Source organism: Gigantopelta aegis, chromosome 9, assembly GCF_016097555.1.
Source record: "Gigantopelta aegis isolate Gae_Host chromosome 9, Gae_host_genome, whole genome shotgun sequence".
In the NCBI taxonomy this organism is placed as follows: domain Eukaryota; kingdom Metazoa; phylum Mollusca; class Gastropoda; order Neomphalida; family Peltospiridae; genus Gigantopelta; species Gigantopelta aegis.
The window spans coordinates 58,724,655-58,752,184 of NC_054707.1; the positions used below are offsets into that span (position 1 = coordinate 58,724,655).

Consider the following 27,530-nt stretch of genomic DNA (forward strand, 5'->3'; position numbering starts at 1 on the left):
CTTTGAAGCACCCCAGTTACTTCATGTTGTCCTTTTAAACTGGCTTTGCCTCGATTTGCTGAAAGCAACGGCCATTTTGTTCGCAGCTTTTTATGAACCTCTTTATATTCTGCTTCTTGCCGTATGTTAAAATGGGATTAATTCGGTCATGAAGGTTCTCCGTGCTCACTTTACTTTCCTTTTATGTCGGTTTTCCTTTATTGAGGGCGAGATCAGAGCTTATTTATGTCCCCTCAGATCTCCTGCTAAACATGTCCAGTGTTTTGCTTGGTGTATTTTTTGTAGGTTAACTTTTTGTGCTCTTTCAATTCATTTGTTCGGATTGAAGATCCAATCATTAGACGCAGCTCGGTTTTCACACCTCGCAAATTATATGCCGGGCGGGAAATCGTTTATGAATATGGTGGTAGATCTTACTGTGCTTTTCAGTAATAACTCTAGAAATTACATCTTCTCTTCCACCTACCTACCTGATAATAAAACATCAAATGTAATTTTTTTTTTTTTTTTAATTAAACAAAATTGGTAGGTTGACATGAATTTTTCAAATACAGTAAAAAAAAAATAAAAAAAATAGTGATTAGCATATTTATCAGTTTTTCTAAAATCATTGTTAGTTTTGAATATTTGTATGTTTCTACCGATACTGGTATGGCAAAAATGTAAAAGGTGTTCTTTATGCTAGATGCGTTGTTTTTTTGTATATACATGTACTCTAAATTAGGAAATGTTAGCGAAATTAAAATGTTAGCGAATTTAGCGATGCCATACAAGATGCTAATATTTCACGTCACAAAATTTAAACAGACATACAACAGACTGTTCCCCCCCCCCCCAAAATTAAATGCGATATTTCTGTCAGTGATTAATTGTATTAAAGTTTTATTTCAGCTGGTCCTGCAACTTCAGCTATATTTTAGTGTCTGATATGCCGACCTCGCTAAATTTTAAGATTGCTAATATTTTATGATTTACAGTCATATCTTTGTATCATTTCGTAGCATTTTGTTAAGTTTGCACATCTATATCATAGTAAAATTCAGCCTTGTCATTTCTTAATGAAGCACAAGGCAAAGTAGTAAGAGCACCCAAATTATCTGAAATAACATTTAAAAGTTTAAAAATTAAGAAAGTAGGTGACATTCAATTAATTGGCAAAAGTAGCTAGCAATTTAAGCCAGCTGTTGGCTGAGAATGTTTGTGATACATAACATTGATTTAAAACAAACAAATCTACTATTTCAGCTTCTACTTAATGAAAAATTTCTATTTTAAAGAAGATTTTGTCACTTACAATAAATATCAAAATACAGATATGTATTGCTGCTATTAATTATGCTCAAAGTCATCCCTGTTTCTTAAACCTGGATTAATAGGTAGATATTTAAAAGAAAAGAGGTGTGTATACTTTTGAGGGATATCATTGGGCCGTAGTGGGTTTTTGTTGTTGTTGTATGAATGTGTGTGTGTGTGTGTGTGTGTGTGTATGTGTGTGTGTGTGTGTGTGTGCATGTATGTGTGTGTGTGTGTGTGCAAGTGTGTGTGTGTGTTTGTGTGTGTGTGTGTGTGTGTGTGTGTGTGTGTGTGTGTGCATGTGTATGTTACTTGTCTTAGTTTTATTTTGAAATCATTCATCTTTTCACTTGATCTAAGTGTATATATACATGTATTTATGAATACAAACAAATTTTATTACTGGTTTAGGTGGGTTTTTTAAAAATTATTGGGTTTTTTTTTATGTATGATTGTACTAAACCAGTAGGTTAACAATAATGGAGCGTAATGGTTCCTAGCCTTTCAGTGTAGAGCTATGTGGAATATCGTTTCTTAATAACTTTTCTTAATGCGGTGTCCTGGGGGAATGACTTGCCTCCTAATACAACATCCTGGAACTATTTACAGTTAGGAATTCCTACCCTAGTCTATTGTGGTGCTTGAGCACTTGACAACTTGAACAGCATGTGTTTACAACATGTCCCTGTGGAGGGCAAAGTTTACTCATTTAATGGCCTCCATTTGTAAAACACATCTTTTAGGGGTCATGCATTAACAAAATTTATCAATATTTTACACACTACTTTTCTTTCTTTTTAGTCAATCCCTTCCAAACTGCAGAAAATTACACATTAAAAAAAGAAAAAAAGAAAAAATCATGTTTCATGTTTAAAAACATGCAGCAAAAAAACCCTTACCCTGCTAGAAGAAGAGATGTCATGTTTGACACTGACCAGTTTGAGATGTATTTATGCAACAAAGCTAGTGACACACATTCACAAAGTATTTATGCAACAAAGCTAGTGACACACATTCACAAAGTATTATACAACAAAGCTAGTGACACACATTCACAAAGTATTTATGCAACAAATCTAATGACACACATTCACAAAGTATTTATGCAACAAAGCTAGTGACACACATTCACAAAGTATTTATGCAACAAAGCTAGTGGCACACATTCACAAAGTATTTATGCAACAAAGCTAGTGGCACACATTCACAAAGTATTATACAACAAAGCTAGTGGCACACATTCACAAAGTATTTATGCAACAAAGCTAGTGACACACATTCACAAAGTATTTATGCAACAAAGCTAGTGGCACACATTCACAAAGTATTTATACAACAAAACTAGTGGCACACATTCACAAAGTATTTATGCAACAAAGCTAGTGGCACACATTCACAAAGTATTTATGCAACAAAGCTAGTGGCACACATTCACAAAGTATTATACAACAAAGCTAGTGGCACACATTCACAAAGTATTTATGCAACTAAGCTAGTGGCACACATTCACAAAGTATTTATGCAACAAAGCTAGTGGCACACATTCACAAAGTATTTATGCAACAAAGCTAGTGGCACACATTCACAAAGTATTTATACAACAAAGCTAGTGGCACACATTCACAAAGTATTTATGCAACAAAGCTAGTGGCACACATTCACAAAGTATTATACAACAAAGCTAGTGGCACACATTCACAAAGTATTTATGCAACAAAGCTAGTGACACACATTCACAAAGTATTTATGCAACAAAGCTAGTGGCACACATTCACAAAGTATTTATACAACAAAACTAGTGGCACACATTCACAAAGTATTAAGCTAGTGACATTCACAAAGTATTTATGCAGCGAAGCTAGTGGCACATATTCACAAAGTATTTATACAAGAAAACTAGTGGCACACATTCACAAAGTTGTTACTGCTTTGCTGTAATTTACGAGGAGTGAAAATGCAAGCTGAGTCTATTGATGATGCCCTCTTCCAAACACATTCACACAGGCCAATTTATCATATGTATACACTGCAAAATACTCAGTGTTTGACTGCATATTTCGCACAACGCAATAAACTCTCATTGCCTTTATAGACAATGTAAGACATAGTCTAGACAAACGATTTTTTTTTTTTAATTCTACTATATGCAGAAACTGCTGAAAAGCTCAGCATCAAGTCGTCTTGTAGATTTTGTTGTTTTATTCGCAATTTTTCTCACGGAACAAAAAAAACAACCCCAACAAGAAGAAGAAGACATCAGACTGTTACATGTTTCTGCATTGTTGATGAAGCTGTTGTCAAGTGATTAAACCTTTCACCAATTATCTCCCTTGACAAGACGTTTTTCCCCACTCCAGTTTCATGCAGTTCCAGCCTCGGTGGTGTCATGATTAAGCCATCGGACATAAGGCTGGTAGGTACTGGGTTCGCAGCTCGGTACCGGCTCCCACCAAGAGCAAGTTTTAATGACTCAATGGGTAGGTGTAAGACAACTACACCCTCTTCTTTCTCACTAACCACTAACAACTAATAACTAACCCACTGTCCTGGACAGACATTCCAGATAGTCGAGGTGTATGCCCAGGACAGTGTGCTTGAACCTTAATTGGATATAAGCACGAAAATAAGTTGAAATGAAATGATGCAGTTTCTTGTGAATTTACAAGACATTGTTATGCACAGGTTTTTTAAATGCATTTTTAAAAAAATGCAGTATTATGTAGAAATGTGTATGCATGTGTTTTATGATAAAAGAAAAACTATGTATATAGTGGAGAATAGAGATTGCAACTGTAAATAATGATGATTCACAATAACATCAAACAGAGGGATTTAAAACATTTAAAAAAACATTTATTATTATTCTGAGAAATTATATGATGGTATGTAGTTGCTGTCACAGATTATATATTTAAGCATGTTACATATATCACAGACTTCATGCTTTAAACAGAAATAAACAGATGTATCCTGGGATTTTTTCGCTCAGCCCTTTTGTTATTTATTGTTTTCACTTGCAGCAAATTGTTGGCATCTTTCTGCTGCAGCCGCACAAAAACGCACTGTGCAAATCAAACATCACTATTGCTACACCTACACATATTTGCACAATCAATACGTAACGGCATAATTAATTTGTGGTTGCTGCGATATAAATCATGATGGGCTTCTCCTGCTGCGAGATGAACACTCATGTTACACAATGTTACGTCGATGATTCATTGTTAATATTATAATTATATGGGAAAACATTTGTTATTCTTTATTATCCGATTCTGTGTATGGTGTTACGTGATGTTGTCTAGTGAAATCAGCAAATATCTCTTTAGAGAGGGTTTTTCTTGCACAACGAGTGTGAATGGTGTAACATTTTGTTTAACAATGAATGAATGAAATAATGTTTAATAATGAAAGAATGTTGAAACAACACCTCAGCACAAAATATATTAGCTATTAGGTATCATACCATAGTCAAAATATGAATAAATTGATGATCAACATCAATATAAAAATTCCCAATGTTAAATTAAAACACATGTTAATATGCCTAGTGTATCATTTAATGAAGTAGTTAGCATGTCATTTTACTGTTAATTATTTAGCATATCATATAACTGTTATTTCTTTTATTCAGCATATCATTTGTCAATTATATAGCTTGTCATGTAACAGTTAATTCTTTTATTTAGTATATCATTCAACAGTTAGGAATTTGTTGGATTTTTCATCGTCGATCATTGGTTATAATCAGTTTGCACCAACCAATCAACTTTCGATTACACAATTGGTTAGAATTATATGAGCATATACAAAGGATTTGAATTATAACAATGGTGCAGCTATTGTTGTGTTCACTGGGATAAACGCTACAAGTGGCTAATTTTACCTTTATTAACTACTTAATATAATTTATATATATATATACACACACACACACACACATGAAAACAAAACCGCAACCACAGCATATTTACACAACTGAAGGAACACTTAAAATTTTCCAAAATAATCGATTATGAATTTTTGCAATCGATCATCACATCAGTAAAGCTAAACCGATAAATTTTGTATCGTCTTAAATCCTAATTACCCATGACTGCATACACAAATTATCTGATGTAACCTGAAAATTAACCTATATATGCTAGTTGTATTGGAATGTTTATTAGTATGTCATTTGATTATTAATTTAAAGAACTACTATTTTGTTACAATGTTTTGTAATTGTTGTCTGAATTTAAAAATAAAAGAAGGAATGCTTAATAACTTCCCAGTGCGTGGTTTAATTAACCAGGTGTTTAGTGTATTTTAATCATCTGTAGTATAGAGAAAGAAAGAAGAAACCAACACGTGTACGTCAGTACTCAATCTCGATTAGCTGAAATGAACATTTATCTGCACATGCTCAAAGACAGAACAGCACATGCCACAACCTTTAAATACCAGTCATGGTTGGAATGGGGAAATTTAAATGCCTGAACAGAATGACTTGCTAAATGATGTAATAATACTAGCATTTAACTGTTTATTCTTAATGTTTGCTACTTGCAAAAAGTTTTAAGAATTGTGTTGATACAAAATAAGTATCAGCATTGTTTATCTGCATCTTTTTTTTGTGTGTGCAGATTATGCAAATGCATCCTGGGAATGAAATCTGTTTATAGGCCGATTCTCTAATTCAAAACTATGCTATTTCTGTTAGCATACAAGATTCTGTTCATCTAAATTCTTGCCTAACCTTGAGTAAACACAGCACTTTTTATGTAATCTACACCTTGGCTTGACACAGCCTACCGGAATCCCGTCTTACCCCAAGCTTTATAACTTCTGTGTTAAGAGATCACCGCAGGTGTCGGCACCAGGCTTGAACTATACAGCTTGATGTAATAAGTTAGCATGCAGATGTTGAAGGGCATTGATATTGGGAAGTTTTACTTACAAAATATGTATGTATTAGGCTGAGTGCTGTACTGCTGATACTTGCCATTGTGTCTCGCTTTCCCAGTCTAGAAACATTGTTCAATAATCCAATAGCAAGAATTAATTATGTATGTGCTCCACCATGCTGAAAGTACATGTGGTACATAATAAATTTAAAATTTATCTGCTATTGTATTTTATGTACCGTAGTTCTGTCTGTCTGTCTGTCTCCCTGCCTGTCTGTCTCCCTCCCTGGCTGTCTGTCTGTCTCCCTGTCTGTCTCCCTGCCTGTCTGTCTGCTTGCTATTCCGGTTGAAATATATAATTTTTTTGTGGCAATGAAGTATCGTTTTTTATATTGATACTATTTCATACAATGTTTACATTTACATTGTGTGTCATGCATTGTTGCTATTACTGTTACAGTATTTTGACCTATCTGAAGAATGTTTTTATTACAAACCATTTTGAATACATGTGATGTATTATCTTCCGTTTCAAAATCTTTTTCACTCTCAGTGAATAATGTATTAAAACATAGTAAATCTAACAGCAGAATGCACAGATTGCGAACACACAAAGATTAATGTAGTTGGAATTAGGAAATGATGTTAGTAGATGGAGAGAGAAAAATTGAGTTTTGATGTATCAAATTCCAGATAGAATGGACTTTAAGTTGTTTTTAGTTTTTTTTCTCAGGTCCTTATTCAGATGTACTTCCTGTTAACTGATGTATAATATCTTAAAGTTAATACATACAACTTGTTTTTTATTTTGTTTAACAACACCTCTAGAGTACATGATTTATTAATTAATATATATATATATATATATATATATATAACATTTTGTAATTCTGACACACATTTATAGTCATGGAGAGGAAACTTGCCATATTTTTTCATTAGTAATGGGGGTGTGGGGTGGATTTAGCTCAGTTGGTTGATTGCTGGTCACCAGCCTCGGTGGTGCAGTGGTTAAGCCATCGGACTACAGGCTGGTAGGTACAAGGTTCGCAGCCCGGTACTGGCTCCCACTCAGAGCGAGTTCTTGCGGGCTTAATGGGTAGGTGAAAGGCCACTACACCCTCTTTTCTCTCACTAACCACTAACAAACTAACCACTAACCCACTGTCTTGGACAGACAGCCCAGATAGCTGAGGTGTGTGCCCAGGACAGCGTGCTTGAACTTTACTTGGATATAAGCATGAAAATAAGTTGAAATGAAATGAAATAATGATTGCTGGCCTAAGGTAGTTTAGGTCGCAGGATCGAATTACATCAATGGATCCGTTCAACTAATTGTTTTTTCTCTCGTTCCAACCAGTGCACCACAACTGGTGAAAGGCCATGGTGTATGCTATCCTGTCTGTGGGAAGATGCATATAAAAGATTCCTTGCTGCTAATGGAAAAATGTAGCGGGTTTCCTCTGATGACTACGAGTCAAAATGACCAAATGTTTGACATCCAATAGCCGATGATTAATTAATCAATGTGCTCTAGTGGTGTCGAAAAACAAAACAAACTGTTGGTAGCAAGGGATCTTTTCAATGCACCATCCCACAGACAGGATAAGATATACCTTTGATATACCAGTTGTCGTGCACTGGCTGGAAAGAGAAATAGCCCAGTGGGCCCACCAATACGGATCGATCCCAAACTGACTGCACATCAGGCGAGCACTTTACCACTGGGTTGCATCGTACCCTATACATACATTTAGAACTGGTACTTTGTACTAGTAGTGGGTTGTTAGAGATCCTTATCAGTTTTCACCATTACAGCTGTTGTATACATGTACTTGCATGATACTGTAAGCTGGTTTCATACCCAGTAGCCAGTGTTTTTGATGTTAGCAATATATGTGTGTTAAACACGTTTTCATATGTTATTCGTCTGTCCATCCATCTATCCATCCATCTATTGATTCGTCCATCCGTCCATCCATCTATCTGTCCATCCATCTATCTGACCATCAATCCATCCATCCATCCATCCATCCATTCATCCATCAACCTTTCATCCATCCATCCATCCATCCACCTTTCATCCATCCATGTACCTTCCATCAATCCATCCATCCATCCATCCATCCATCCATCCTCCAACCTTTCATCTATTTATCCATTTCTTAATTATGTATTCACATTTTGTTTTACAGTGCTGTTAATGAACCAGAGATGAAAGCACAGTAAAAGGAAAAATATGTGACAGAAGAATTTAAAAAGCAACTTGACTATAAAAAAAACTTTATTTGCCTCAACTTAACAAAAGTAAGTACATTATGCATGTATTAACTGAAATGTGAGGCAGTATAATGTAGCCTATCAAGAGTTGCTTCCCTTTATTTTAAGGTTTTCCTAAAGTATGATACCCAAGGCAATAGAATTTTACACTCAAACTACCAAATAATTAAATTTAGTCATAGATACCAAGTAAAACCATAAAATATTTGTTAACAGTAAATTAATGCAAAGAATACTAACAATTCCATTGGCCTATAAGCTTACACCGATTGCTTGATTTTTTTTATTAAAAACATTTTTGGTACGCACCAAGGTTGATGCTGTATTATTGTCAACACATTACACAATATGTGTGTGTATATATATATATATGTGTGTGTTTTAACAGTTTGAGCAATTGTAATATAATTGTACCTTAATATGTGCAGGGATTTAGTCAATGGGTACGAAAGGTAAAACTACGTACCGGTACCCTAAAATCTAGGAAATTAATAAATACATTTTAAAAATGTTTCGAAAAATTATAGTAAGAGAACTGCTGTTTAAAATTTGTAAAAGTACATGCATTTCAATGTCCAGTTTCAAAAGATTTCTAACCCATAACCACCTATTAAGGGTACTTATGATCTGTTCTATTTTTATTATGTACCATCAAATTATTTACTTGATGTGCATATATCCATTCTTGATTCAAACACTAATATGTGACAGATGAGGAAAAATAGTGATGAAACTTGGTTTATTGTTGCATTTATGAATGTTCATCACAGTGCATGTGAAAAGAAATAAACGTTAATTTACTAAACAGTCATAAACTAAAATATATTTGCTTGTTGCTCAGTGGTAAAGTTTCACTCCACTCCTCACAAACTGTAAATCCTGAATCAATTAAACCGTTTTTATAGTTCATCACAATGCATTTGACCAAAAATAAATAAATTATGTTTTAATAATTTGCATTGAGTTGAACATCTTAAAAATGCAACTATCAGTGACACTGAATAAGTTTATGGTAGACAAGACATTACATGAAACAGCATTATATAGAGAATAATACATGAGTGGCCGTTAGATACCATTTATCTTACGAGTTGATTTAAAATGTATCTAACGAGCAAAAGTGACTAAAACTTATTTACAGCCGTTGCACTTGTAGCTAACTTACGAGTTACAGACCCATGATTGTCAGGTTAACTGTATGTCGATTTCAATTATGTAGTTTTTTATTGGATGTATGGAAGTGGTGACCAGGGACCTAAATCACTAAAAACTTTTAAATTTGCGATATCGCAGTGCAATGCAAAAAGACTTGTAAAGAGAATGGGTTGTTGTCTAGCGGAGCCTAAGAGACCTTTGGAGGCACCTGGTCATCACCTAGAAGCAGCCTGTCATATGTCTTGAAATTGTTAGCACACGTACATGTGTCAAAAACCATGTGTCATCAAAAATAATGCATGGTGTTCTCACCAACAGGTGTGTACGAAAAATGTTTACTTGTCCACTGGACAACCTTGCTTGTTAGAGCAGATTTTCACAGGACAAATGGACAAGTGGCAGTGCTTATTTCAAACGCTGTATGTATAAAAGTGCATAACTGTGTGTTGCATATTTCTGTGTATGTCTGTAATGACACTATTGGTGCATCATGACTCACAATGAAAACAATATCCATTGCAAATATTAAACTAAAATCTGCTACATGTCTTTCACAGTGATGTACATGTTGATGTAACTGGTGACAAATACTCACATGAAATGTGAAAGGCAAAATATATATATATTAGTATTATATGTAAATATTATTTGCCAGAAGCAAAAGCAGTCAAATTGTAAAATTTACTTATTTCTCAGTGAAAGTGTATATATTATATGTATATATGTAAAGGGGATTTGTGATTAATTAATTTCTTTTGCTAAGTGGATTTTTTGTTTGTTTTTTATTAATTAAAATATTTTCTTGTATTTTGAATAGCTACATATAATGGAGTGGCTGTACAATAAGTTCACATAGATGGGCTGAGTTCTGAGATTACCTTGTTGGGCCACATCATAAGGATTTCAGGTAAATATACAGATTCATTTAAAATTAATGAGGGAATTTTTAAATAGGGCTGTTCAAAAATAGTAGGATGAGGCGTGGGAGTGCTGCAGTGTTCTGTGTATTTTCTAGTCATCAAACTACAAGACTGATTTGCATTATTGACCCAGGAGTGGTGAAAGAAATTAAAAAAATTGATTGATGACATGCCCTCCTACCCCTCCTCCCTCTCCCCTTCCTCTCCCACCCCATTACTGGAAGAGCCCTATTGAAGTTCATAGGTTGTGACAAATTGTATATGTTTTTTGTTTTCAGCATAATAACTTCAGTGTTTAGTGTTATAGATTATTGGTATACTTTGGTGTGTTCGTTCCAGCCAGTGCACCACGACTGGTATATCAAAGGCCGTGGTATCATATGTGCTGTCCTGGCTGTGGGATGGTGCATATAAAAAATCCCTTGCCACTAATGAAAAATGTAGCAGGTTTCCTCTCTTAAGACTAAATGTCAAAATGACCAAATGATTGACATCCAATAGCCGATGATTAATAAATCAATGTTTTAAAAACAAAATGTTCCCTGCCTCTCACAAAACATGTACTGTACAATTATTAAAGTGAATCACATTCTCTTAACTAAATTAATCAAACCAGTCTAATAGCAGACCTGACTGGGATATATTGTTATCGTTTAGTAGTTTTGTTTACAAATTGCTTGTCTTGTTATACATATATTTAGGTATGCACTGATATGGTATTCAGTATCATGCTGGAAATTGTGGAATGCAACTTAACTGTAATGATACATTATAATGGTGTACAAAAATCATTCTTACCTTTTCTTTTTCAAATTGGGAAACATTTTGTTCAGTATTGTGTTGTGTTTCTCTTTGAAAGTTTCAGAGATCAGTACACAACTTAAAAACATTAAACAGTATTTGCTAATCAATTTTTAGTTGATTAGAAATGTTGCAATTCGAAATTTGTTTTCATATTTTATTATTTATTTATCAGTTTTTATCTTGTCATCATTCAAGTTTTGTTATACTTTCCCCGAAGTAAGATACTACAATAAATTTTTCCTACAGGAAAATAGACTAGTTATTGGAACCTAATAGTCTTATTATGTAACATCATCCATATGTTGTGATGTCATGGTTACTTGTGATCAGTTATTTGAAGTACATTACGTTTTCTGAAGTACTGATTGTCCATTCACAAGCTTGAAGTATGTTTGTTAATCTGAAGTTTATTCTTGATCAGCTAATTGTCCATTCATAAGCATGAAGTATGTTGTGTTGCCTGAAGTTTATTCTTTATCAGCTAATTGTTCATTCACCTGCTTGAAGTACATTACATTGTCTGAAGTACTGACTGTCCACATCACAAGCTTGAAGTATGTTGTGTGGTCTGAAGTTGATTCTTGATCAGCTAATTGTTCATTCACATGCTTGAAGTATGTTTGTTGTCTGATGATTCTTGATCAGCTACCGTATTTTCCCATGTATTGTGCGCACCGGTGTATAATGCGCACCCCCCACTTTGAACGTTTATTCCAAGAAAAAAAAACATGAACCACAATATAATGCGCACTGTTTTTTTAAACCACAAAATCGACAGTGAATGCAAGATGTACCACTTTACCCGTCACCAAAATTAACGCAAAGCGAAAGAAGCGGTACCGTATTTGACCGGAAATTAGCCCATGTCTTTGAATAAGCCCCCCTCCATTTTGATAGCATTTAAGAAATTAGGCCCTCATTCGTAAATAAGCCCACCCCCAACTTCGTCACCTTATAAATAACACAAAACTGCAAGTTTGCTCAAAGTTCATTTAAAAGGTCATACCTCCTGCAAATAATTAAACACACAAATGTAACACAATATTTTACCACCAGTGAGATTTAGTAGTCTAACAGTAACAGTGTGTAACATTGTTTTCAATTTCATGCCTGCAGTATTTCTTTGAAGTACCCAAACCCAAGTCTGAACTAAAACCAATGTCTATTTTTACCACCACACTGTGTCCGCAGTTAATGCTAATTAGGCAAATACCTTATTCTGATTGGCTAAGAACAATGGCCTAGATTGACAATTCTTTGTAGTGTAAGCTGGCTGCCTGTCAGAAACGTGTGTATACACTATTGAGTTTGTTGTTTTAATTCTTCTCAGCATTAAATTTTGAATGTAAATAAACAGCACTGGTAAGTAATTGTAACATAGAAGGTGCGTTTCTGATAATTAGATACTAGTAAAAAAAGAATTTTAATTAATAAACTATTATTTATTAATAACAAATGGAACACTAATTAATAGATGTGCTACTGGACGTTTTTCATTTTCTTCCTAGTTCATTTAATTATTATTTATTTTAATTATTAGTTTTTTTGTGGGTTTTTTCAACAAAACTGGCCCCTTGTCTGGGAATAAGCCCACCCCATGCTAAGCTTACAATGAGTTGTCTTGGCCCCCTGGGCTAATTTCCGGTCAAATACGGTATATTCAAGAAACCAAGAAACAAAACTTAGTTAGGTATTTGAGTACATAGACCTACATGTCACATTAAACAAAGGCTAGTACTTGCGTACTTACATGTCACAGACTCACACGTGCATAAATCAAAACAAAGTTATATACCCCATACACTGTAAATGACTAATACATATATGAAAACAAAAATATAGCATATTACATTTCGTTCTAGTGGTTAACGTGAATGCGCGAGATTTCTAAATTTATAATAGTGTGGTATATTTCCGGTTTGCCGGAAATGGCCGAATTAAATCTCGTGGAAATTAAAAATATTTACGGTCCAGTTTTGTCATTTTTGTGCACTTTTTGGCGAGGTATGGATACCTTTGTAGATTTATTTTGCATTTATTACAACCATCACAAGTGAAAAGCGATTTTTAAGAGGGTTTTGGCATTTCGTTGTAATGAACACTGTCAATAACCTGTAAAGTACCGTAAACTACTGATCGGCGATTTTTCATGGGTGATCGCTGGACAATTTTAAAAGATATTCTTTCTATTGCTATGTATAGTGCGCACCCCCATTTTTAACCTGTATTTTCTGGGAAAAAAGTGTGCATAATACACGGGAAAATACGGTAATTGTTCATTCACATGCTTGAAATACATTAAGTTGTCTGAAGTACTGATTGTCCACATCACAAGCTTGAAGTATGTTGTGTGGTCTGAAGTTGATTCTTGATCAGCTAACTGTCCATTCACATGCTTTAAAGGGAGTGTCCTAAGGTTGCAGCCATTGTAAGATGTTCTAGACTAACAGAGCCATTTTGGCAACTAAAATTACATTTTAAATACATTCTCCTGTTTATAATACCAGTGTCTGTATATTTTATGTGTTTGCAGACATGTGCTAATATTTGTAGTAATCATTGTTCATTTTTTCCGTAATACTTTTTTTCTTTCTCTGTAGTACAGAATGTAACATCTGGTTCGAACTACTACAAACATTAGGACAACAACAAACACCTTGTTTATACAGACACTGATATTCTAACCAGAAAAAAACTATTTAATATATATTTTTATTCATCAAAAACGATTTCTCAGTCATAAATGTGTTACTATGGCAGCAAACCCTTTAAGTAGGTTACACTGAAGTTTTTTCACATGCTTGAAGCAGGTTATGTTGTCTGAAGTTGATTCTTGATCAGTTAATTGTCCAGTCAGTGAGTCACATGCTTGAAGCAGGTTATGTTGTCTGAAGTTGATTCTTGATAGTTAATTGTCCAGTCACATGCTTGAAGCAGGTTATATTGTCTGAAGTTGATTCTTGATCAGTTAATTGTCCAGTCACATGCTTGAAGCAGGTTATGCTGTCTGAAGTTGATTTTCTGGCCTGGATGTGTGCTGAAAGTTGAGAGCCATGATGTATCTGAGATGTGATGAGTTGTAAGATGAATCTTGGTTGTCTTGAGCAATCTTTTGTTTTAACCAGTGCACTGTGATTGTGATAGCCATTGTTTAAACAGTGTCATTAAATAAGCCACTCTTGTCATTTAAAATTGTTTTTAATATGCCCTAAATAATACAACTTGATTTTATTTAATATTGTCATTAGTGAATATATATATATAAATTGGCTAAGGTATTTGGTAGATTGGCTAAGGTATTTGGTTTTGGCTAAATACATTAATTTTCAAAAATAATACTCCAAATTTCTAAATTTGACTAAAGCCAAATGATTTCCAGCATAAGCCAAGACTAGCAAATGCTTAACCGAATCATTGAATTTGACACTTAAACTCTTGACCGTTTCCCATTAATCATGGTGAAAGGAGGCCAATTATACAGACTATGACTCTTATTTTTTTATTTTTTTTATTTGTTAACCACACATGTAATCTTGTTGCTGATTAGTGGATCACTTCCCCAAGAGTGTCCTAGAGGTGTCCTCATGTAGTGTTATAAATAGATGACATTTTTCAAATAATTGCTTGCAAGAGGTTTTCAAGAAATCTCTCTTTGAATGGATCCACAAAGTATAAAATTGAATTCTTTGGTATCATATTGGCCCAGGGGTAAATTGTAATTTGTGACGATGGAGTCTTTGTGGGTTTGGCCGAGTTGCATCTCGAGATGTTTTTAAGTTGTTAATTAATACTTCAATTCATTGCAAGTTTAATTAATTTTATTTTTAGTAATTTGGCTGGTCATGCATGTAATTGAATGCTGAATTGAAACTAAAAAATATGCATGCCATATTAAATAAGGTATTGGATAAAAATAATTATATATATATATATATATATGTGTGTGTGTGTGTGTAGTTTTCAGTTTTAAATTGCAGCTGGCATGCTTAATTCCACCTCAATGTTCCATGAAAATCTCATCTTAAGATTATACATTGCTGTATTGTATTGAATTTGAAGTATTCTCCATCACTAAAAATAGTCTTCTTTTTTTTATTGTTACTTTTTTTTTTTTTCTTTCGTTTCCCAAAGCGTAATGTAACATTTATGATGATCTGGGAGAAGATACAAATTCTTAATAAATTATTCATGCTAGCCAGCCATAGCTTTGTATTGTGTGACTGCCTGACTGCCTGCCTGGCTGCCTGGCTGGCTAATGGTGGACGACTCGCCGCACTTGCCTCCCCTTGATACGAAGCAGCCAGCACGGCATGGACCGCACCACAACACTTGGGTAATGAGTGAAGATGTGTACAGCGGGATCGTGTCAGATGATCAACATATCGTGGAAAGATAGCGCTTTATTATTGTATTGATCTACTCATTAAGCCAAGCTGATTGTGGCTCCGTTAAGGCCAAACACACACACACACACACACACACACACACACACACACTAACTCTCTCACACACACAATCTGTAGGCTTGTGTACCGTCAATGTGGTTCCATCGTTGAGTGTGTTTTCACGGGTGATGATAGATTCACCCCTGTGTTGTGTTGTGTGTTTCGGATCCAGCGATCCCGAGCCTCCGCGATGTCGAGTGGTACAGCACAGACCGACCGATTGGTGGTGTGTGTGGGATATCGGTTCATGATAATCAGGTAGGAATTGAGTCCGCCACTCTCCCGCCGATGATGACTCGTTCTGCTCAAGTGGCTTCTTGTAGAGATGATTTCACCGATCGTCTCTCTTGCTAGCTCGCTCTCTCTTTCTCTCTCATTCTCTCTCGTGTTATGTCTAATCAGGCGATGTATTTAAAATGTGTCTCTAGTCCTTTCGATGGCTCTTGTTCTGTGTGTATTAGGATGTGGTAATTGATTTTTTTTTCTGTCTCTCTCTCTTTCTCTCTCTAGGCATCTTGTTACATTGAATAGACATTCATGAGTGACAAGAAAAGAAATGTGTTTTGTGTGTTGTGAAAAGAAAAAAAAGGGCAAAGATTCAGTCACTTGATGACATTCCACAAATGGGTCGTATTTATTTCACTCAAATGCTGAATATGTTTCATTACCAGTTTTAACACATAAACACAAATTACATGGTCACACACCCACACATACACATACCCCCCCCCTCCCCCCTTATCCTATCCTGAAAACCAGTGTTAGTGAGGGTAGCTTCCGAGAAGTGCTGCTTCTAACCAGTGTTAGTACATGAAGCTTACAGCTGTAGAAGAATCATCTTATTTTTTAATAAATTATATATTTTCACATTCTGATATTACTGTAAAAGAATACAAACACTTGAATATGTGCTGTTTGAAACATTCTCTCAGAAATTAAAAAAATTAAAGAAACTATGTCAACATTGAAGAGAGTTGATACTTGGTCTTTTTTCGTTTTAGCCCAAAAGCAATTTTAATGTAGAATTTTCAGTATTTAAAAAAATAAATAATTGAAATATCCTTTATTGGAAATTAGGAGACAGGATGTAGCCCAGTGGTAGAGCATTAGCCTGATGCATGGTCATTGTGGGATCGATCCCTGTCGGTGGGCCCATTAGGCTATTTCTCGTTCCACCCAGTGCACCACGACTGGTATATCAAAGGCCATGGTATGTGCTATCCTGTCTGTGGGATAGTGCATATAAAATCTCCCTTGCTACTAATTGAAAAATGTAGTGGGTTTCCTCTCTAAGACTATGTTAAAATTACCAAATATTTGACATCCAATAGCTGATGATTAAATCAATGTGCTCTAGTGGAGTTGTTAAACAAAACAAATTTTAACTTTTATTGTGTATTAATATGCTACACCGTGCCACCACGTTGCATCAAATTGGTTCTTTCTCTTTTTTCTTCATTGATCGGATGTTAAGTTCAGTGGCAAAGAATTTGCCTTGTAGCTAATAATTTGTATATTTTAGCAACATATTGAGTAAAACAATTGTCTATGGTATTCATTAAACAAAAAAGAACCTTTGCTAGCTCCTGAACAAAAAACTAGATGTTGAGCAAAAAGCTTTCCGATATTTCACTACAACTTAGCAAAACAACTTTACTTTATCGTAAACAATATTTATTCTGTCATATCAGTGATGGGATTTGTCAACACGCAAAAGGCTGTATTAAAAACTTTCTGTTTATCATCTGTCCCATCGGTTGTTAATTTATTTGTCTTTCTGTCCATCCCATCCGTCCTTCCGTCCATCCATCCATCCATCCATTCCATCCATCCATCCATTTGTCCGTCCGTCCATCCATCTGTCCATTCGTCCGTCTGTCTGTCCATCCATCCATCCATCTGTCCATCCATCTGTCTATCCTTCAGTCTGTCCATCCATCCATCTATCCTCATGCTGATAATAGGAACTTACATTACATTTTAAACTGGATTAACTATTTGAACTCCTATAGTAGTATTTTACATGTATCTGATGATTGTGATCTCATTGCTGCCTCTGTTTTGAATAATTGTGACTCTTTTCAAATATACAATGCTTGGCTGGCTTTTTTCAATAACGATGACATGTGTTTTAATAAGATCTATAAATATGAGGCCAAGTGTACATGCACCAAGTGTTGAGTGACCGTCAAACCATGTAACATGTATTCATGCTTATAGTAAAATAAGCTTCAAGCATGTCATCCTGGCAGTGGGTATAAAACATAGGCTTAACATTCCAGAATTTATCACATGGGGGAGGCAGGAGGCACCTTAATTATAATGTTTATTCCTTGTGGGTCTGATAAGGGTTTTTTCTCTATTACATGTATGCTTGGTTTAAATACAATTTTATTTTTTTGAGTGGTGGATATTATTTTTTTTTACCTCACCCCACCCCCATCATTCATTTCTAGACCAGCCCATAGTAGTTTCAGATCTGCACCCAGGCCAGCTATTGATTGGTTAGTGTAAGATGTTTAAAGTCAGTTATAATGGCACATACACTACTTTTAGTGATTTGCAGCAATAGGACTTTGGGGGTCTGAATTTAGCTTAATCAGTAGATTAGTCGTCCAAGGTGCTTGGGTCATATGATCGAACTCCCTCAGTGGATCCATTGGGTTTTTCCCATCCCAACCAGTGCCTCACAACTTGTTTTTCAAAAGCCATTGTATTTACTGTCTTGTCTGAAAAAAATGCATATTCAAGATGCCTTACTGCTAATGGAAAAATGTTGTGTGTTTCCTTTGAAGGTTACGTGTTATAATTAGCAAGTCCAATAGCCCTTGATTAATTGATCAATGTGTGTTAGTGGTGTCAATAAACTTTTCTTCAGACAAAACAGTACATACCACAACTGTTGGTGTATGAATCAAGGAGTATTGATAATGTGTACAGGACTCTGTTTCCTAGGGAATCACCTGTATCCACGTCCGAACCACCAATTGTTACTTGTGCCTGTCAAAGAATTGATGACGTGGTGGGAGCCTTTGGTTTTGTATACCAGTCACCCACAAAATAGGGGTGGGACGTAGCCCAGTGGTAAAGTGCTCGCTTCATGCACGGTCGGTTTAGGGTCAATCCCCATTGGGCTATTTCTCGTTCTAGTCAGTGCTCCACAACTGGTGTAACAAAGGCTGTGGTATTTACTATCCTCTCTGGATGGGTGCATATAAAAGATCCCTTGCTGCTAATCAAAAAGAGTAGCTCATGAAGTAGGGACAACGGGTTTCCTCTCTCTATATCTGTATGGTCCTTAACCATATGTCTGATGCCATATAACTGTAAATAAAATGTCTTGGGTGCGTTGTTAAATAAAAATTTCCTTCCTTCCCACAAAGTTTTATTTCATTTACAATAAGTATATAAAGAAAACATATCAGACCTGCTGGATATAAATTAATAATTACATTTTCTCTTGACTTCTGTCACTCTGCATGATCAATTCAGGATCTTTGCTTAATTTTGATGCTGGTATCCATGAAAAGTGGCATTTCAACATAATAATTACAAGGCATTAATTAATTTAGGTATTAAATAACACCAAAACATGCCAGAATCGTAAAATGATTCTATCTTATAATCTTACACTTCTGACCAAAACTCTGTTATTCATGGAAGCATGGAATCCTGCAAACAAATGCAGCCTGTGTCGTCATAGCAATGATTGAAGTTTGTATGTCTTGAAGCTCTTTGACAATCATTTTTGTCAGTCTGGTTGACACTTGTCTTCTAATGCCATCTTCGTTTGATGTCCGATGGCTGTAACACAAGTGTGAGCATGGAGTCCAGTATGACTGTCACTTAACACAGAAGAGGAAGTTTCATGTCTGCTTCTCCAAATGACAGCAGACAAATGGTGGCCTTGGATATATATCTGACTTTATTAATGGCATTGTGCAATTATATTTTATATGTAATTATATTATATGATCAAGTTTGTTTTAATGACATTACTAGAGTACATTAATTATGTATATTTTAAAGAAAAGAAGATATTTATATATTTGGACTTATTTGTCAACTTTAAGTATCATCTTTTTTATAATCTAAAGTGGGATAAGTTAGTGGTATCATGCTAGTATATTTCAAAGACAAAAATATTTTTATTAATTGGGAAATTTAATTATATGTAAGTTCTTTTAGTGAGGTACACATGTAAATAAAGTGAATTGTATAAGAGTCTAATTTAGCTTTGAAAACTGATTGTTAGTGTCATGTATCATAGTAGTAGTATTACTGGTGTTGACAATAATTTTAAGCATTAGATTAATATAATCCTAATCAAAGATAAAATGAAAATACTTTGTGTCACTACCATAATCTTTTTTCCACAACATATACAGGTAGTTTAATATTGTCTTTAAGTTACATTACAGCTTGATGAAGGTTTTTTCCCACCTGATGATGTAAACTTTCACAGGTTCACAAAATGAGTCCTAACACATTGCAAGTTCTGCTTAGAGAGTTCAGTGATGTTAGTCAGTATGTTAGTCAGTATATTTTCAAATATGGTTCAAACACTCTGTCGTGACTCCACTGTCTGGCATTTGACACCCAATAGCCAATGTATTTTTGGTGCTGGGGTGTTGTTAATTATTAATTTGTTTCGTTCATTTGTTCATTCGTTTGTTTGTTCGTTTGTTCGTTCATTCATTCATTCATTACACTGACTGGCTTGTTTGTCCAGAGAACTTACGTTGGAGAGAAAATCCACTGCTGCCATGTGGGCTATACTCTCACCAATATGCAACCAAAAGGATATTTCATATGAATGCTAATAAAGACAGAACAGCATAGAGCATGACCATTAATATATATATACTGGTTGTGGACCAATGATGATATCTGTAGCACATGGTTTTACCAAACCCAACACTGCTCAACATTGAGAAACATGTTTTCAACATGGTGTAGCCTCAGCTGTCAGTCTAATTTTCATTTTAACTTGGATTTCTGTTCTTACTTGTAGTGTGTGTCCAGCTGTCTGGACAGAGGTTATTAGTTGTTAGTCATTAGTTATTTTAGATTACTTCTAATTATTTTCATGCATATACCCAATCAATGTTCAAGCATGCTGACCTGGACATACACATCAGTTATCTTGGTTGTATGTCCAGGACAGGAGATAATGATTAATGAGAGGGAGGTCGGTAAACTTCACTCTTGGTTGGTACTACTGGTACTGAGATTTGCACCCAGTACCTACTATCTGAGAACCTTAAGAGTCCAGCAAGCTGTATGATACCTTGATCTAATTAATTACAAGTACAAGTACATTAAGTGATCATAATTGGTTGTGTTAGACAATGCCATCAGGCGCCGGGTTGTCCATGCTCCACTTGCACTTTCCAGTGATCATTGTGTAGGTGTGAAGCACTATTAGCCACGTCATATAAGGAGATTAATTGTTTGTACATTCTGGAGACTTGCGATGATTCAAGTGCATGCACACCAAGTGATGACTGTTGTCTGTTTCCCTGCAGAGTACCAGTCTCGCTTCGCTGGCTATACCTTCTTATTTTTAAATGGGAAATTGATTTTGGTCTTGCTGTTGTCAACAGTGATGACAGAATTAAGCCGTATGCTTTCTGTATTCTTCTGGATTCAGTCTTCTAGTTCTAATGTGCAATCTAAAGGTTGTCTTCATTATCTATATGTGTTAGATCATTGGCACTTGCTTGAATATATATTATGAGTAATAAATGACTGTATCTTGACTACTCAACTTAAATTAGTGACGAAGGAACAGGAAGTCCTATACCATGACAATTTAACCTCAAATAGTAATCATGGAACAAGTAGTCCTGTATCCTAGCTTCCTGTCACAAATAATGGCAGTATGAACAGATCACTTGGGTCAGAGTCTCTCTCTCTCTCTCTCTCTCTCTCTCTCTCTCTCTCTCTCTCTCTCTCTCTCTCTCTCTCTCTCTCTCTCTCTCTCCACCCACCTTTCTCCCACCCACCTCTCTTTCTCTATCTTTCTTTCACTCTCTCGCATGCATGCACCCACACGTAAACAAACCACACACAAGCACATTTATTTTGTTTTCCATAAATCTTCTTGTGTTTTAGTATATGAATTATGCACTTAAGTAGTGTCGGAAATAGAATAAAACTCATTTTTGTCGATTATTTCTTTCATATTAAACTAACAGGTAAATATTTTATAAATATCTATTTAATGATACTCTACCTAATTTAGCATTTACTTGTTTGGGCTCTCACTGATATACAAGGTGGTATTTACTCTTGTAATTAAAAGAAGATGTCAGTGAACAGATGATTTATGTACTTTATTGGAACAGACTATAACAAATTTTGATCTACATGTGTCAATTTCATTTATCCTTAAACAAACTTTTAATTTTAAACTGCAAGTTAGCTGACTATTTTGAATTGAAGAATAAATTATTAATTATTATCAGCATATTTAATGAATATAAATTCAATAAAAGTACATTAGAAATTTACACAATCTTGCAATCACTTAAAGGTGCTATATCATAGTTATATGTGAGCATCTGTGATAAAAATTCTCCCAATAAAAATATTTTTTCTACTAGTAGATAAAATTATTTTGTTAGAATCATTTATGGGCTTATAGTTGAAGGTGTAGTCTTTAAATTTTACAGCAAAATTTAATTTAAAAAAATGTATCTGCAGTAGCTGTCATTATGCAACTTGGAGATAGCTCATTTAATACATAGCACCTTTAATACCGGTATAATAGATCAAACACTCAGTTTTGCAGTTTTGCTAAAATGTTACTTAGAAATGTCTACAAATATTTTGTTTTGAAAAGGGATAGGAGTAAACCGTCATCAGAAAGAAATGTTTTATTTAATGACGCACTCGACATATTTTATTTACGGTTATATGGCGTCGGACATATGGTTAAGGACCACACACATATTGAGAGAGGAAACCCGCTGTCGCCACTTCATGGGCTACTCTTTTCGATTAGCAGCAAGGGATCTTTTATATGCACCATCCCATAGACAGGATAGCACACACCAAGACCTTTGTTACACCAGTCGTGATGCACTGGCTGGAGCGAAAAATAGCCCAATAGTCCCACTGACGGGGATCGATCCGTGCATCAAAAGAGAGCTTTAACACTGGGCTACGTCTCGCCCCTAAACAGTCATCAGAATGAAATTGACACATGTCGATCAAAATGTGTTATAGTCTGTTCCAATAAAGTGCACAAATCACCTGTTCACTGACATCTTTCTTTTAATTACAAGAGTAAGCACCACCTTGTATATCAGTGAGAGCCCAAACAAGTAAATGCTAAATTAGGTAGGGTATCATTAAATAGATATTTGCAAAATATTTATTTGTCAGTTTACTATGAAAGACATAATCAACGAAAATCAGTTTTATTCTATTTCCGACACTATTATAGTGTTTCAGTTATTTTCTAAAATCTATCTGTCTGGTGGATTGAAAACTCAGCCAGGCATACACACATTTATAAACACTGTTTACTTCTCATTTCTCATCAAACCATTTTTCTTCCCTCGTTCTTTTTTAAAAGTGTTTTTTTTTCTTTTCTTTTCTTCTTTTTTTTTCTTTTTTAAACTGCTGCTTGTCATTTCACCAGTAGCTTCGTGCGTAATGATAATCTCGATTTCATATCAATTACATGCGCACCACTCGTACCGCAGGTTGACAAGACCAAGGAGGATGGGCTTTGCCGAGGAAAATCAATTCAATTTAACACAGTACCTGGGAAGTGCTCAGTGGGTGACTGTGTAGGAAATATGTGGGAAATACTTGACATTCTGAGATTGGAATCATTTCCTATTAGCCTGGGTGGTGGACGGTATAGCAGGTCGGGGGTCGGGGATTTGGCAGGTGTGTGGTGGATAAAGTGGGTTTGACATAGCAATTGTTTAGTTATTCATAGTCTTAGATGCAGCTTGGAAATTTCCAGCATATGTCAGATTAAAAAAAAAAAAAGTCATGAGCTGTTCCAAAAATGATGAGATGAGGTACTGAGAAAGGAAAGGGAATGTTTGTTTAGGAACATCTCAAATCTTTAAAAACCTGCTTTTTGGTGTCTTACCTTTGGTTATTTTTACCTTTGGAAAAGAGAGAGATGGGGAAGGGGAGAAACCAGCTATTTCCAAATAAGTTATTCCTACTGAAAAATGGCAAGGGATTTTTTCCCCAGTGTATGGACTTCCTATTTGACTGGGGCGGGACATAGCCCAGTGGTACAACGCTCGCTCGATGCGCAGTCAGTCTGGGATCGATCCCCATCAGTGGGCCCATTGGGCTATTTCTCGTTCCAGCCAGTGCACCACAACTGGTATGTGCATCTGTGGGATGGTGCATATAAAAGATCACTTGCTGCTAATCGAAAAGAGTAGCCCATGAAGTGGCGATAGCGGGTTTCCTCTCTCAATATCTGTGTGGTCCTTAACCATATGTCTGATGCCATATGACCATAAATAAAATGTGTTGAGTGCGTCGTTAAATAAAACATTTCTTTCTTTCTTTCCTATTTGACTTGACAGTACATACCATGACCTTTGATATACCAGTCCCATGTGAAGCATTGGTTTGGAGAGGGAAAAAGCAATATCCTTAGAGTGCTCTATTGACAAGTGAACCATGCCCAATATCCATCATCCACGATCGAGGGCTGTTAATACAAAAGTTAAGTTACTGTAATTTATGGACAGGGTTCATACCAATTGAAAAAGTGCTTGAATCTAAATGGTCATAATGGAAAGCTGTTGAATTTGTCAAACCCATCATGAAAAGTGCTTGAATTTGAGAAAATCTTCTTGAAAAGTGATTGAATTGCATAGATAAATATTAATATTTACATTCGTCAAGTGTTTTGGTGTTGTGAAATATCACACTGGTCTTCCCCTTACTAGCTTTACTGCCCAGCACATTTCAATCTACAGCTATTGCATGTCTAATACATGTTTATGGTATGTATATAATTGTGAAACTTGTTGAAAGTGAATTCAGCAGCAAGAACACTTTCAGGGCAGGTCATTCCATGGTCCCTGATATACTAGTCATATAAGATTGGTTGGAATGGAAAAAAACACTGGTTGGTTTGTCCACTAATATAATGTACACACACATCAATATTCCCGTTCCTTAGTAATCATTTTGAATTGTTTTTAACATGTTTTTTTCTTGTGTATTTTCAGATATCTGTAAATATCAGAGAAGATGGTGCTGACAACCACTACTGGCACCTTAATAGTAAGTTGATTTTATTACTGTAAACATTGTGTCTTAGAAAAACATTGTCCTGTCCTAGGGTGGGGGGTGGGGCACCCACCATCCTTTCCTTAAAAAAATAATATATATATATATATATATATATATATATATATATATATATATATATATATATATATATATATATATATATATATATATACCATCCTGTCCTGTAGAAGAAAAAAAACCCATCCTTTTCTGAAAAGAGAAGAAGCTATTCTTTCCTGGGAAAAAAAGAAGAAGATGTTTTAGAAAACACTGTCCTCTCCTGGAGAAGAAACTTCATCCTGTGATACAAGAAAACATCATTCTGTTCTGAAATCGTTTACAAACATTTTGCCGTTTTATCACTAAGTGTTTAAGAACTGTTATATATCAGGTTGTTCTTCTGTCTGTCTTACCAGGTTATCCCACACTGTAAATATTTCCATTTACCGGAACTGATTTCTTACACTAATCTTGATTAATGTCCAGCAGTGATTCAAGAACGTACATAAAGTGAGGTCAATAATTCACTTCACTGCATATTGTACTGTATTTATTTAATCACGGCAACATTCCAGTATAAATCATTGACTGCACTGTACTAATTCTGCTGTGTTTACAAATTTTGTGATAGATTGTGATTGCTTCTGGAGAACATAAAATAAAATCTCAAAATTAGAATGGCTGAGATTTGATCCTAAGGTTTCACCAATGTGATCCTAGTAATAAGAGTCATGTGCAGCTGCAGCATTGTATGTTTTTAATTAATAACAAAAGACAGCAAGTAATGCATGCTTGGCCATGCTGACAGAATTGAAAGAGCAGCATACAAAACCAGAATTTATTAGCTTAAATTGAAAAAAGAAGATTATTATTAATTTAAAAAAATAACAATTTAATCCCAGGATCTTAAATAAATGTTGAAGAAAATAATAGTGCTACATGTATTAGAAAATAACTGAAAACAATTACTGATGCAGTAATTCTTAATTTCATATATAAAATTAAAAGTTTAGAAAAGTACTACCTGTAATTTTGTTACAGTCATATAAATCAGACTGACAAATCGTTAGCATATTGAAAGTTCACATCTTATCAGTCTGTTTTCTGGCAATTTCTCTATGTGCATCTCCCAGGAAATGCTTTCCTCTGATGTATGATATTTTGTCCTAAATAAAGAAAAGAAATTGAGACCTACATGTAGCAACAAACAGTAAATATCAAAGTTATGCTAATGTATAGTGTATACAATGTAAACACAACACCAACTACTAGCTCAATCTTGTTTGATTGGCAAAACCACTGCTTTTCCAATGACAGCATTACATAAACATTTTGTATTACTCTATTTTTATTATGATCTTTAATGTTTTTATATTTGAACTGTTATTGCAAGTTGCCTCTAGAAGGTACCACGTCTCCTGAAGGCCAATTGCAATAACAATGACAATATTAAAAAAATGTGAACAATAGATTCTCTTCCGTGTGTTCACATACATAACTTTCATACACCATTTTTACTAGCTTGTTTTAAGTAGGTGTAAAAACTCTTGGTTTTTTGTCCTAAACAAATGTTATTTAGTGCATAGAAAATTATTTACCGCGGCCTAATAAATTGAAGTGAGCTGTAGCCATTGTTTCAAAAACATCAATAACTTGAACAAGAGAGAGGCAGCACTAAAGAGTCATAGCGAAAATGTCAAGACTTAGAAACTCTTTTCAACTAGTCGATCTAGTGGACGAAGACATGAGCTGCTCTTTTCAGTGGACACCATCGTGTTCTGACCGAGACCGGAAGACAACCGCGGAGTGCTGTGAATCAGGCTATCGATTCCAAGTCGAAAGAACAGGAAATGAATACTTAACTCCAAGTCTACATATTATGTAAATATGGACTCCATAAAGGTCTTCTTTTAGAATACCTGACCATTGAACTGTTAAATATGACAAGCAAACTAGGTGTTTTATGAGCGATCATGTCTTCCATGGATGTTGGTTTAGGAGTAGACTTGGTTTTTTTCTCTTTCTGACTCTTTTGGTTTTTCTTTTCCCTTTCCTTTGGGGTGGGTTTGTTTTTCTTATCTTGCCTTTACTAAGTTAAAAGGTGAGATATAGTTATTACTTGTCTGACGGCGGCGGCATCAACTTTTGTGTTAAAAGTTTCATGTTTAGATCAGTTTCTCACAAACTATTAAGTCGTAGGTTAATGAAACTTGGTTTATAGTTGCACCTGTGCAAGTGCACCGAACATCCATGAATTCTTATAGGTTTTTTTTATTATTGATACCAGAAATTGTTCTTAAAAGTTCAATGCTTATAAGTTATAATAAAAGTGTTGTATGTTTTTATAATCTATTGTTTCTTCCCGCTCAAACACGGTAGTAACGGTTGTACCTATCCTACATGTATTTTCTTGTCCAATTTTTTGCTTCCCAGTCCTTGTCTATCCAATAAGGCTCAGT

General features: G+C 35.0%; 1 protein-coding gene across 5 annotated transcripts in view; it reads left to right on the forward strand.

Moving 5' to 3' along the window:
* The window catches only part of LOC121380646 (trithorax group protein osa-like), a 113,412-nt gene that overhangs the window by 53,127 nt on the left and 32,755 nt on the right, over positions 1-27,530 (forward strand). For all 5 annotated transcript variants that reach the window (XM_041509568.1, XM_041509573.1, XM_041509570.1 and 2 more), the window contains 3 exons: positions 8,375-8,486; positions 10,432-10,521; positions 25,008-25,062. The gene's annotated coding sequence lies outside the window, so the exon portion shown is untranslated. The remainder of the gene's footprint in view (positions 1-8,374; positions 8,487-10,431; positions 10,522-25,007; positions 25,063-27,530) is intronic.